The 12,140-nt window shown below is 52.9% G+C and overlaps 1 protein-coding gene across 1 annotated transcript in view; it reads left to right on the forward strand.

The window, feature by feature from the left end:
* Positions 1–9,391: 9,391 nt before the first annotated feature.
* The window catches only part of PKNOX2 (PBX/knotted 1 homeobox 2), an 89,172-nt gene continuing 86,423 nt past the window's right edge, over positions 9,392–12,140 (forward strand). The window contains exon 1 of the mRNA XM_074848925.1: positions 9,392–9,445. The gene's annotated coding sequence lies outside the window, so the exon portion shown is untranslated. The remainder of the gene's footprint in view (positions 9,446–12,140) is intronic.

Genomic DNA, 12,140 nt, shown 5'->3' on the forward strand with positions numbered 1-12,140 from the left:
CAGGTTTCATTGATTCAAGGGATGGGTAAAGGTGGGCACATGTGGATCCCCGAGTGCCGCTCGCCCTCTGTGCCAATTATTTCCACATTTTCTTTGTCAGCCGGAGGTTTTACACCTTGGAGATGGTTTTCCAGCCTGAATCCCTCCATCCTCCTTCTGCAAAGCACCGGGAACCACCCAGCTTAATGCAATGGGAAAAGCCCATCCCGTTTTGGTTTGCCTGGATATAAACCGGGACAGGTGCAGGGATGGGGTCGGAGGATGCGGAGCCTGAGAAAGCAAAGTGAAGGCGTTGAGAGGATCCAATTACCCCTCTAAAAATACCTCTGGGAGGGTGGCGGTGGTAAACAAGAGCTATTTAAATCCCCTGGTCCACTTTCTGCAATGGAAACACACGAGGTTAAATAGTTCTCCCTGACTTCTTGGAGGACGCGTATGGCCAAGAAGTGCTAAGTTGCCTTTTTCCAAAGAGAAATCTCTCAGAGAAGAAAGTTAAAATAATAGGAGAGGTTTTGTAATGGCTCCGTTGGGGATACAGCTCTCTCTCGCAGGAACCCACTTTGGATTATCTTTCTCTTGCTGATGGCGGAAATCAATTTTAATCGTCCTGACGGGAAATGAGGATGTAAGACTTCAAACAGAACAAATCCTGCAACGTTCAAAAAATAAAAAGATGGGATATGAAGTCACTTTTAAAATGAAAAAAAATCCCATCCCAGCAAGAGGAGATGCCTCTAAAAGCCTCGAACAGCCCCAGTTGGTGGGAGGTGGAGGAGTGAAAGCGTTTCCCATGGTGGATGAGTCCAGCCCCAACTGAAAAGCACTTAGACAAGGTGGATGGAGAAAGACAGAGTGTCTCCATCATCACCTGTTATGGTTCAAAACGCTCCCCAGTGGGAGGAGGTTGGTCGTTTTTTGCTTTTGGTGACTTTTTATACTAAATGCAATTTTAACTCAGGCCAGTAAATTTGTAGATCAGTACAAATAAGGCTTTTTGATACTTGGCTCCCTGAACTTAAAGCAACTGCAGAGTGATTTCCCTAAAAACTCTACAAAAAAAGGTCCTATAGTCATCTCCTGGGGATGCTTAAATGTCGTCATGCCCACATGGGGTGACATATCCCCATGGGATCAACACCCCTGGGTGATAGTGCAACAAAATCTGCTCCAGCCAAGGAGAGGAAGGAGGAGAGAAACTACCTGAGAGACTTCAATTGCACTGTAGAGCCTTCCCTGGGTGCTGCAAGTGATGGAGCAGAGGCAAAGTTAAAGAACCAATGGAAAATGAATGTAGGAAGGTTGAGGGGGAAAAAAAAAAAAGGCAAGAATAGGGTCTGGGGAGGTACTAAAATTTAAAATTTGCATTTAATAATGGAATTTCCAGAGGTGCTAAAGCCCGTGGGGAGATGTTTTTCCAAGAAACTTCTATTTCCCGTATGTTTCTTCAAGAAATGCTATTTCCCAGCAGTCTTATCCTTAAAAGAGTATCAATACAGGACCTCCTTGTGTAATTGCTTTTGGAAACCTCTCGCCTATACCTGTGTCAACCTGTTCCTCCTTCCAACCCAAGAGGTTTTAGGCGAGAAACCAAGGAGTCATCGATAATGAAAACCCTCGACACTTCACTTTAAGTGGCTCATCATCATTAGTTCTTTTGGTATTCCTCGTAATGGCATTAATCACCGGCCGCTCATTAGACTTTAATGTACCCATAATATGTTCATCCGTAGTAATTCAATTGCAATTGAGCGGTCGATAATGTCTCCTTATTGGAAAGGGTTGGGCGATGGCAACGTCCATCCATGGTGGGATGTTGGGTGACCGTGAGCAGCCAACATCTGCTGAAACGGCCCAAATTCATCACTGCAGTCCCCAAGACTTTGAGGCAGGTGTGGGGTTTTTTTTGGCAGGCAAGCCTGCTTGCAGTTTTAATTACGGTTTTATCCTTGGCTCCTTGCAACACCTTTGCTCTCACCCTTTTTCATTTGACATATATCGATTTTTGTCCCCTGTTCCCCAGGTGGCAGCTTGGAAATGATGCGCTGCTGTTGTTGTTGGGTTTTTTTTTAAGAAAAATTTAATTTCCTTCCTTATTTGTGTGTGGCAGCAGGGAAATTAGTCGTGGTGGGAGCCGGCTGGGCCTGGACATGCAAGGTCAAAGTGCCACGTGGCTCCTGGGAGCTTCCTTCAAAAGTCACAGTGTTGCCCTTAAGCTCTCCTCTGCCTGAGTCCTGGGCATGTGGGATGTGGCTTTTATATCCCCAAATTAAATTCTGCATTTTCACACGCCTCAGGGTCATTGGTGAAAAGATGTTCTTGTGCATCTGACCATCACGACACTCGATCAGCTCGTGGCTTCAACCTACTACCTGTGGACAACCCCGGGATGGAGATCACCCACCCCTCAGGGACTTCCCTGGGTTGCTCCAACCTCCCTGGCCACTTGTTTCTCCTCACCTCCAACCTAATTTTTAAACTGCTGGTGGATTGCAAAAAAAATAGGACATGAGTCATCTCTGCTGTGTCGTGGCTTTGTGGTCCTTCCGAAACCATGTACTGGTTGCCCCATGTTGTCCAAGGGCACCATTTTATTTCAGCCCTGGGGTTTTTGTTTCAGACTGGAGGAACTTTGCATCCCAAAGGAGACGTAAAACTTATTTTGCTTTCCTTTGCTTGTGAAGGACATATTATGTAGTGCTTTGATTTTCTCAGGTCCATCAGCAAGTCTCTGAGATAACTCCAGCAGCCAAGGGTATGAATCATTTAGATGGTATTTAAGATCCTTTTGGGTAACCTGTGCAAAAAAAAAAAAAAAAAAAAGGCAGCTAATCAAATGGCTTTGAGGGCTGTAAAAAAGCAGAATTCAATCCCTGCAAACTTTCCTAGATGTAATTTCAGGAGAGATCAAAGATGACACTAACCTGAGGAAGTAAAGCTACTCAAAATTCAAAGTTTATAGTCCATCTGTCTCTTTGCTTCAGGGAACAGGTATTAAATTTATTGCTAAATAAAACAAATAAGCCTAGGAAAAGTCAGCGTCGAAATCTGCATACATGTAAGAGAATTAGCAGAGCTCTCTTGTTATGATGGCTGCTTCTCAATTTGCATCTTTAAAGAGTTGTGACCATCTCTCCGCTCTTCCCTCCACCAGCTCCTCCGGCGCCGGGCCGGTGCGGGCGGTTGGCGCCGCGCTTGCATCGCTTGGTTTGGAGATGTTGCGGATGAAGGTTGAACTCCCATCGCGGCCTGAACCGAAACGAGGACGGGGAAGGGATGCTGAAGCCCAGCCAAGGTGAAGAAACATCTCAGGTGGAGCCAAAATTTAAAAGGGCAGGATTCAGCTTTTGCTGGCTGTCTGCTACCCAACTACTGCAGATATCCAAGTGAAAAGCAAGCGGGGGGGTTTATTGCTTTACCTGGCTTATCCCATTAATCAACCCCAGGGTGTTTTTTTACACTGTTTGTACAAGGTGTAATTTTATGATTATTCAGAATTTTTATTCCCCCTGGTGCACGTCCCTCCAGCCCATCCCTATCTCAACCGGCCGGTATCGCCTCTGGAAAACAGACTCCAAAGCTTGCCCAAGTGCTGAAGGTAAGTCGCTTTAAACATCCAGATCCTCTTTTTATTTTTAATCTCTGGAAACGCTTGGGAAAGGATCAGTCAATTGGATGCTCGCAGTAACTTTGCATGGGAGAGCCTGAAGGAGCAGCAAGAACCAGCCGTGGACTTATTATGCCTTGAAATTAAACATTTAAAAGGAGTAAGTTGGCAGCGGGGATTTTCTAACCAAAATATATATAACCTGTAATTTATTCAGCATTTTTCCTCTGGAAGGACCCCAAAGTGCTTTCCCAGCTCAATGAGCCATCATTAACCCCTGCTCCGCTGGCGTGGGCAGGGGAGAAATCCCATTTTTTCAGGTATTTTCCCACTCGATCCCGGCTGCTTGGGGGAGGCAGCGGCAGGGAAAAGTCCTTTCCTTTGGCTTTAGCCTTCTTTATCATCGATCCATCAATCCTGCACAAGAAATAAGATTTAATCTTATTAAATCTCACATGGGGAAACCTCCGGGAATATTGAGCCATCCCAGCATTGATCACTTATTCTTAATACATCCTCCTTGTGCCTATGGATTATCGATAAAGTCTTTAATTATATTCTCCCGTATATTTATCTATTAGGAGTTGTCAAATCGTTGTAGCATTACTTGCTCTTATTTGTGTATCTGAGACTATTTAAAATGCACGGTGGCTTCAAAAATAATGCTGTCGCCTCGGTGCTGTAAATCTTTTTGGGTTTGCGCTCTTATTATTCCCAGGAAAACCATGTGCGGAGGTAAAAATAAACATATTTAAGAAGAGGAGTTGTCCTGTGGGTATCTGAAGTACCACAAACGGAGGGAAATCAGCTTTAATAGAAAGTTAAATGGTTAAAATTTGGGGAATCCCTTAACTTCAGCCTGGATTCAGTGCAAGCAACTGTCCGTCTGTCCGGCCCCAGGTTAATTATGTTGCTTTTAAGGCTGCGTTGGATGATGCTGATATTTTTCCCCTCTTCCTGAACCTCGTAACTGGAGAGGGCTTTGAAAGGTGTGGGAAAATATCTGCATCCTAAATGTCTTCTAAAAATCCAACACAAATTTTAACGGGTGGTTTGTCTGGAGCATCATGCCCCGATCGCAGGAGGGATGAAGGGCTGGTGGGTACCGCCGTCACCTGAGATCGGACAGCTTGGAGTAGCATCTGACCCGAAACAAGTCCTAAATTTTCTTTCGGAATCCCTTTCTAGCATCCTTTGAGGGCATCAGACCTCCTCCCAGGGAGTGAGTTCACCCTCTGGAGTAAATCTTACCCCTTTAACCCATCGCCATGCTTAAGCTGGGCTCAGCCTCAAAGCTCAGCCGTAGGAACCCAGCCCCGGTTGTGGCTGCAGCTTAAAACCCCGTCTTGTTTTTAACAACTATCGTTTAATAATTTACTCGGCTTCGCTCTTATGTATTTTTCAGAGTATCCCGTCACAGTTTTCTTAGAGAAATCCGACACAAGCAATAATGCAATCTTGGAAAGAGAATTGAATTATTTATGGAAGAGCAGTCAAACGACGGAGACTAAACCGCTATATTTTATGTAATTTGTTTTCTCTTGAAGCCCGTTATGTAAAAATGTAAATATTGCTGGTTATATATGTCGCCGCTCTTGCCAAATGTTTAATATTTTAGCAAACTCTCTCCGAGTGCTCGTCACTTTTGAGAAGGAACCGTCCGTGTGCTCTTGAATAAGCGCTGATTAGTTTGCGGTAATTATATATTTACGACACTGACTTCAAGTGAGGAAAAAACCATCCTGCCGAGATGCCCGTGCTCTGGGGCAGGTAAATGGCACAACCCACAAAATCTGGGGGACTCCTAGGTGAAGGGGATTTAATTTCAGGGTTTTCCAGGAGTTTGTGCTCCAGCTTGGGATAGGGGTGTGGAATAGGAAGTTTGATTGAGGTTTTTGTGTGTTTGGGTTTGGACACCTCTTCTAGCTGGGTACCACCTGCATCCCTGGACTGTAAGGATGCTGCTGAGCATCCCTGGTCCTGCAGATCTGGTGGGATGAGATCCGATGGGAAAAAGACCATCCAGAGGTGACCCGTTACAGCAGAAAGATGCTTTTCTGGGGGGAAAAAAAAAACCAAGGCTGAGTGCAGGAGACTTTTAATTTACTATCGAAAAAATACAGCAAGACCCCATGGCTAGATGTTGAAGCGAAGCCAATTCAACTGGGAAATCAGGCGCCAGGGATGATAATTAACCTCTGGAAAAAACTCTCCAGGGAAGAAGCAGATTTTTGCATTCGTGGAGGAAAGATCCAGGCCTGACTACTTTTCCTGGAGGATGAGCTCAAGATTCTGAAACCAGCGGAGGAATGGCTTCAGCGATCGGCAAGAGAAATTGGGGAAGACGAATGAGGGATGCTCGAGGAGTGGATGTGGGATGCTCGAGGAGTGGACACGGGATGTTTGAGGAGTGGACGTGGGATGTTCGAGGAGTAAACTTGGGATGCTCGAGGAGTGGATGTGGGATGCTCGAGGAGTGGACATAGGATGCTCAGGGAGTAAATTTGGGATGCTTGAGGAGTGGACGTGGGCTGCTCGGGGATTGGACGTGAGATGTTCGAGGCGTGGACATGGGATGCTCAAGGAGTGGACGTGGGATGCTTGGGGAGTGGATATGGGATCTCAAGGAGTAAACTTGGGATGCTCGAGGAGTGGATGTGAGATGTTCGAGGAGTGGACGTGGGATGCTTGAGGAGTGGATGTGGGATGCTCGGGGAGTGGATATGGGATGCTCAAGGAGTGGATGTGGGATGTTCGAGGAGTGGATGTGGGATGCTCGAGGAGTGGATGTGGGATGCTCGAGGAGTGGACGTGGGATGTTCGAGGAGTGGATATGGGATGTTCGAGGAGTGGATGTGGGATGCTCGAGGAGTGGATGTGGGATGCTCGAGGAGTGGACGTGGGATGCTCGAGGAGTGGATATGGGATGCTCGAGGAGTGGATGTGGGATGCTCGAGGAGTGGATGTGGGATGCTCGAGGAGTGGATGTGGGATGTTCGAGGAGTGGACGTGGGATGCTCGAGGAGTGGATGTGGGATGCTCGAGGAGTGGACGTGGGATGCTCGAGGAGTGGATATGGGATGTTCGAGGAGTTGGACGTGGGATGCTCGAGGAGTGGACGTGGGATGCTCGAGGAGTGGATGTGGGATGCTCAAGGAGCAAACATGGGATACTCGCTGTTGCTGGCACCAGAAGAAACAGCCCCACATCAGGACAACCCTAAAATTTTGGCACTTGGACATTTTTGGCAAGGATGGGGCTTAAAATACACCCTGCGTGTGCCTGCCCGCTTTTCATCTCTTTTTCAAGCCGAGATGCTGAGAGCAGATGATCCTTTGATACCAAAATGAGGGGGTTTCCATCTGCCTCCCCTTATCTCTCCCATTCAAATTCTCCAGCTTCAGAAAAACCCGAAATATTTTTGCCCGGCATTCCCAGCTGGCTGAAACAATCGGCGACAGCTTTATGGCTCCTCGTCTTCGCTCGCTCCTGCGGAATAGTAATGAGGGGGGGGGGACCGTCCCACCGGCTGATTTACAAGGCAAGAAGTTCCTATAAATCATCGCCCCAACCTCTCCAAAGGATCGGGGTGAGGCTCTGAGCTCCCACGGGTTGTCCCAGCAACACGACGCGGTGATTTTTTTTTTTTTTTTTTTTTTTTTGGGGGGGGGTGGGTGGGGGGAGATGCATCCCACCCACCCACCGCATCCCTCTGTTATTTTATCGACGCACAAACCATCAATTTTTGGTTGCTCTCCAGCCCCAAGATCAGCGTATTTTGGAGGCCGCTCTCAAGCAGGAGGCGCAAACGTCGCAGCAAATATTTTCTGGATTTTTTTTTAGGGTGATAAGCTGGAAGCAGGGAGTTAGAAATGGGGGTTTGCCAGCAGTCGCTCACCCTAGGAAATGCAAAGTTGGAAAATTAGGGTGTTCTGGGTTCCTAGCCGGAAATTTAAGCTCATTTTCCAGCTTTTCCATCACACCCTGACCCTTCGGCCGTCCCTTACGCATCATTTAGTGCCTCTGGATCGTACGTCCGGCCGTAAGCTTCGGAGACGATTTAACCCATCCCAGAATAATTCCAGGGATATTTTGAGCGATACCTTGTCCCATCCAATATTTCTTAGGAAACAGGCAGAAATTCAGCATTTCTTAGCAAATTCGCTTTTAACGGCAATTTTTATCGGGGAAGGGGATGGAAAACCAGCAGAAACCAAACTGTGGTTGGGATCATCCGGGAAAATCCATCCCTGGGGCTTTTGCAATAAAACGGGGGAAGATTTGGCTGCAGGACCCAGCATTCCCAGTGCTCCCAGTGCTCCCAGTGCTCCCAGTGCTCCCAGTGTTCCCAGTGCTCCCGGTGCTCCCATTGCTCCCAGCGTTCCCAGTGCTTCCAGTGCTCCCAGTGTTACCAGTGTTCCCAGTGCTCTCAGTGTTCCCAGCACTCCCAGGGCTCCCAGTGCTCCCAGCATTCCCAGTGCTCCCAGTGCTCCCAGTGCTCTCAGTGCTCCCAGTGCTCCCAGTGTTCCCAGTGCTCCCAGCTCTCCCAGCACTCCCAGTGCTCCCAGTGTTCCCAGGGCTCCCAGTGCTCCCAGTGTTCCCAGTGCTCCCAGTGCTCCCAGTGCTCCCAGTGTTCCCAGTGTTCCCAGTGCTCCCATCGCTCCCAGGGCTCCCAGCGTTCCCAGTGCTCCCAGTGCTCCAGTGCTCCCAGCGTTCCCAGTGCTCCCAGTGTTCCCAGTGTTCCCAGTGCTCCCAGTGGAAGCGACTCCAAGGAAACCTCATCTCCAGGTCCTTGTGAGAAGGGCGGGGGGAAATAATGTCTTGTGGGGCACAAAATTTGGGCAGGAGGCAGCTCCCTCACCCCCAAATTAATAGATGCTCCAAAATTGGAGCGTTTTGCCTCGGGGGTGAACCCACAGGAAGGGCCTGGGGGGGGGGAAGTGTCCCAGGAGGGTTTTTTTTGGGGTGCTCTAAATTTAAAGGTTGTGGAGGGGGGTGTGTGTCGGTGACACCCCTGGGGGGGGGTTGGTGACCTCGATGGGGGGTGGCACCCTGGGGGAGTCTGTGGTTGGAGTGGGGGGGGGGTCAAAGGCCACTGGGGTTGGCTCTGACTGTGGTGGGAAAGGGGGGGGAAAATGTGTTTGAGGGGGAAAATAAGGCGGGGGGGGGGGCAGGTGCTGGGGGGGTTCTGAAGGCTGCTTGGGGGGGTCCTGAAGGCTGTTTGGGGGGGGTCGTGTTGGGGGGGGGAAATGTGTTTGAGGGGGACAATAAGGTTGGGGGAGCAGGTGCTGCTGGGGGGGGCAGATGCTGGGGGGGCCTCAAGGCTGCTTGGGGGGGGGTCGTGTTGGGGGGGGCAAATGTATTTGAGGGGGAAAATAAGGCTGGGGGGGGCAGGTGCTGGGGGGGGGCAGGTGCTGGGGGGTTCCGAAGGCTCTTGGGGGTGTTCCAAAGGCTGCTTGGGGGGGTCCCGAAGGCTGTTTGGGGGGGGGTCGTGTTGGTGTGTGTGGGGTAAATGTGTTTGAGGGGGAAAATAAGGCTGGGGGGCAGGTGCTGGGGGGGGGGCAGAGGCTGGGGGGGTCCCGAAGGCTGTTTGGGGGGGTGGGGGGGGGGGTCAGCATGGGGGGGGCAGGACGGGGGTGTCGCCGCCCAGCAGGGGGCGCTGTGGTGGCGGCCGGGGGGCGTGTCCGGGGGCGTGTCCCGGCGGTGGGGGGCGTGTCCCGGCGGGGCGGGGCGGGGCGGGGCGGGTCGGCGGCGGCGCGGCGGGGCCGGGCGGGCGGGCGGGCGGCGGAGCGGCGGCCGCGCTGTCAGGCCGGTGTCGGTGTGATGAAGATTGGCGGGCAGGTAGGGCTGTCACTCACCGGCGGGCCCCGCGCGGGGGCGGGCGGAGCCGCGCCGAGCGCCGCGGACACAAAGCGGCCGGGGCGGCGGGGCACGTGTGGCGGCGGCGGCGGCGGGGACACCCCCCCCCCTCCTCTACCCCTCCCCACCCCCCCCCCACCCCCCCTCGCCCCGCCGCCTCCATCCCCTCCGGTGCGGGAAGTAACTTGTCGTTCCGCGCCGCCCCCCCTCCCGGTGCGGGGCCGGGGGCTGCGCGGGCCTCGGCTGCGGCGTGTGTGTGTCCCCGGTGTCCGGTTCCCCCAACCCCCCTCTCCGCCCCCCCCCTTCCCCCCCCGCTGACCTCCAGCCGCCTGCGCTTTGCCCCCGCCGTTGCGGTTCTCTGCCGGTTGCGAGGATTTCGGGGCGCCGGGGGGGGGGGGGGGGGGGGCGGAATGCAGAGAGCCGGGGGGGCTGCAATGATCCGGGGGGGCTGCAACACTCCCCCCCCCCGCCCCAGCCGGTTGCGATCATCCCGGGGGGGTTGCGGTGATCCAGGGGGTTTGCAGACCCCCCCGGGGGGGTGCAGCGCTCGTAGGGGGGTTGCAGCCCCCCCCGGCCGGTTGCAAGTGCCCTCGGACTGCTCGCAGACCCCCTCCGGCTGTTTGCAGACACCCCCCCCCTTTCCAACGGGTTGCAATCCCCCCCCCCGGAGGGGTTACAGCCCCTCTGACCGGTTTGAACGCCCCCCGGGGGGAGGTTGCAGCCCCCCCCCCCCCTCCCCCCCCCCGCTACTTGCAATGCCCTCGGACTTACTGCAGACCCCCCCGGACCGCTTGGAATGCCCCTCGGGGGGGGGGGGGGGGCGGTTGACCCCCCCCAACCCGTTGCAATACTCTCCGCAGACCCCCCAACCAGTTGCAATGCCCCCCGAGGGTTGCAAACCCCCCCCCAGCCGGTTGCAAAGCCCTTCGGGGGGTTCGCAGCCCCCCCCCCAGCCGATTGTAGTGCCCTCAGGGCTTGCAACCCCCCCCCCCAACCGCTTGCAATCCCCCCGCCCCCCCCCGGGGTTTGCACCCCCCCCTCCAGCTCATTTTGCAGCTGGAAAGTTGCCCCCAGTGCAAACGGGGCTTGGAGGGGGGGGGGGGCGCTTTGTCCACCGCCTCCCAGCATTGCAAGGCACCCCTTTACCTTGGGGTGCCCCCCCCAGCACCCACAGGGCACCCACTGAGGGGGGGGCACCGTGCTGCCTCGCAGGGCCCCACGCGGGCTCGACGCCAGCGCTGAACCGCGGCCCTCGCCGGCGTGCCGCAGCCCGCCGCCCCCCCCGGGCAGCAACCCCCCCGCGCACCCCCTTTTCTCCAGTGCACCCCATTCTCCTGCTGCACCCCATTTCCTCGGGTGCACCCCTTTTCCCTCAGACGGTTCCGTGAGACCCCCCCCGGCGCATCCCTCCTACGCCCGCAGGGTTGGGTAAACGCTAAAAAATTCCATTTTTGCAGCGATGTGAAAGGACGGGGGGGGGGGGCTTTTTCTTTTAATAATAATAATAATGATTTTTAATTTATTTTTGAATTTTTTAGTGCGTTTACATCCGCAGGAGGGCGGCTCCGCCGGTGCATCGCGCAGCTCGGGAAGTTTTGCTGAGGGATCAGTGTCCCCCCCCCCGCCCCCCCCTTCATCCCGGTCCTCGCGGGGCGTCGAAGCTCAACTTGGGCTCCGGCTCTTTGTTTGGGCTCTTCCCGGTTTTTCTTGCTCCCAAGGATCTTTTTTCCCACTATCTTGCCGCCCGCCGGGTAACGGGAAACCCTAAACCCGGCAGGATATTTTCAAACTCCCAGCCGGGGAGATTAGATTAAGGGAAAGGGGGGGGGGGGATGGATTATTTTTGGCCGGGATGTGGGGGCAGCTGTCTGCCGGGGAGAAGCAGAAAATAGGAGGGGAAATGGCTTAATTTTGCTTTTTTAGACTTATTTTACCTTTAAATCCTCGAAGGTTTTGGGAGGGGAGTGGGGAAGAACGGGTGCGGGGCTTGGTAGACCTGGCTTTGGCGAAACTTTTGGGCGTCACGCCTCCCAAAGTGCTGACTCGGCGGATTTGGCATCGTCCCCTCGCAGAAGAGGGGGTGCTCCCTGAAAAAAAAAACCACAAAACAACAAAAACAAAAAACACCCCAAAACCTTTGGGGTCTGATATTTTGGGGGCTGTTTTCAGCCCCACGTGGATGGGGAAGAGGGATTTGGGTGAATTAATTGGATTTTGTGGTGATTTGGGTTAAAAAATAACACTTTTGGGAGGGTGTAAGCCATATGGAGTAGATGGATTTGGGGATCGGGATTCCCCCTTATTTTATTTTTCCCCTCCCTCCTATTTTATTTAACTCCTTGCGCTGAGATTCCTTCATTAGGGGCAAAAGTTAATTGCTCGCGGCTAATTATGGGAAAGGTTAATGGGGGAGCTGGTGGCATCAGGAAGTGTAGGAGATGCTGTGCTCCCCGTCACCCCAAAATTGGGCTTTTTAAGGCAGTTTGCAGCCCCAGGCCCCCAAGACCAGCATTGGGGGTGTCCCATAACGCCCGCAGGTTGAACATTTTATGTGTATAATGTTAGAGAGAAACATGTTCTCTCTGTATATAACATTGAGCACCCCCAGATATCATGGGGTGGGCGAAAAAAAAGGGAGAAAAGTTCTGCTCAGCATCCCCGCCGGGCTCGCGGGAAA

The sequence above is a fragment of the Strix aluco genome, chromosome 23 (genome assembly GCF_031877795.1).
Source record: "Strix aluco isolate bStrAlu1 chromosome 23, bStrAlu1.hap1, whole genome shotgun sequence".
Taxonomy (NCBI): Eukaryota; Metazoa; Chordata; class Aves; order Strigiformes; family Strigidae; genus Strix; species Strix aluco.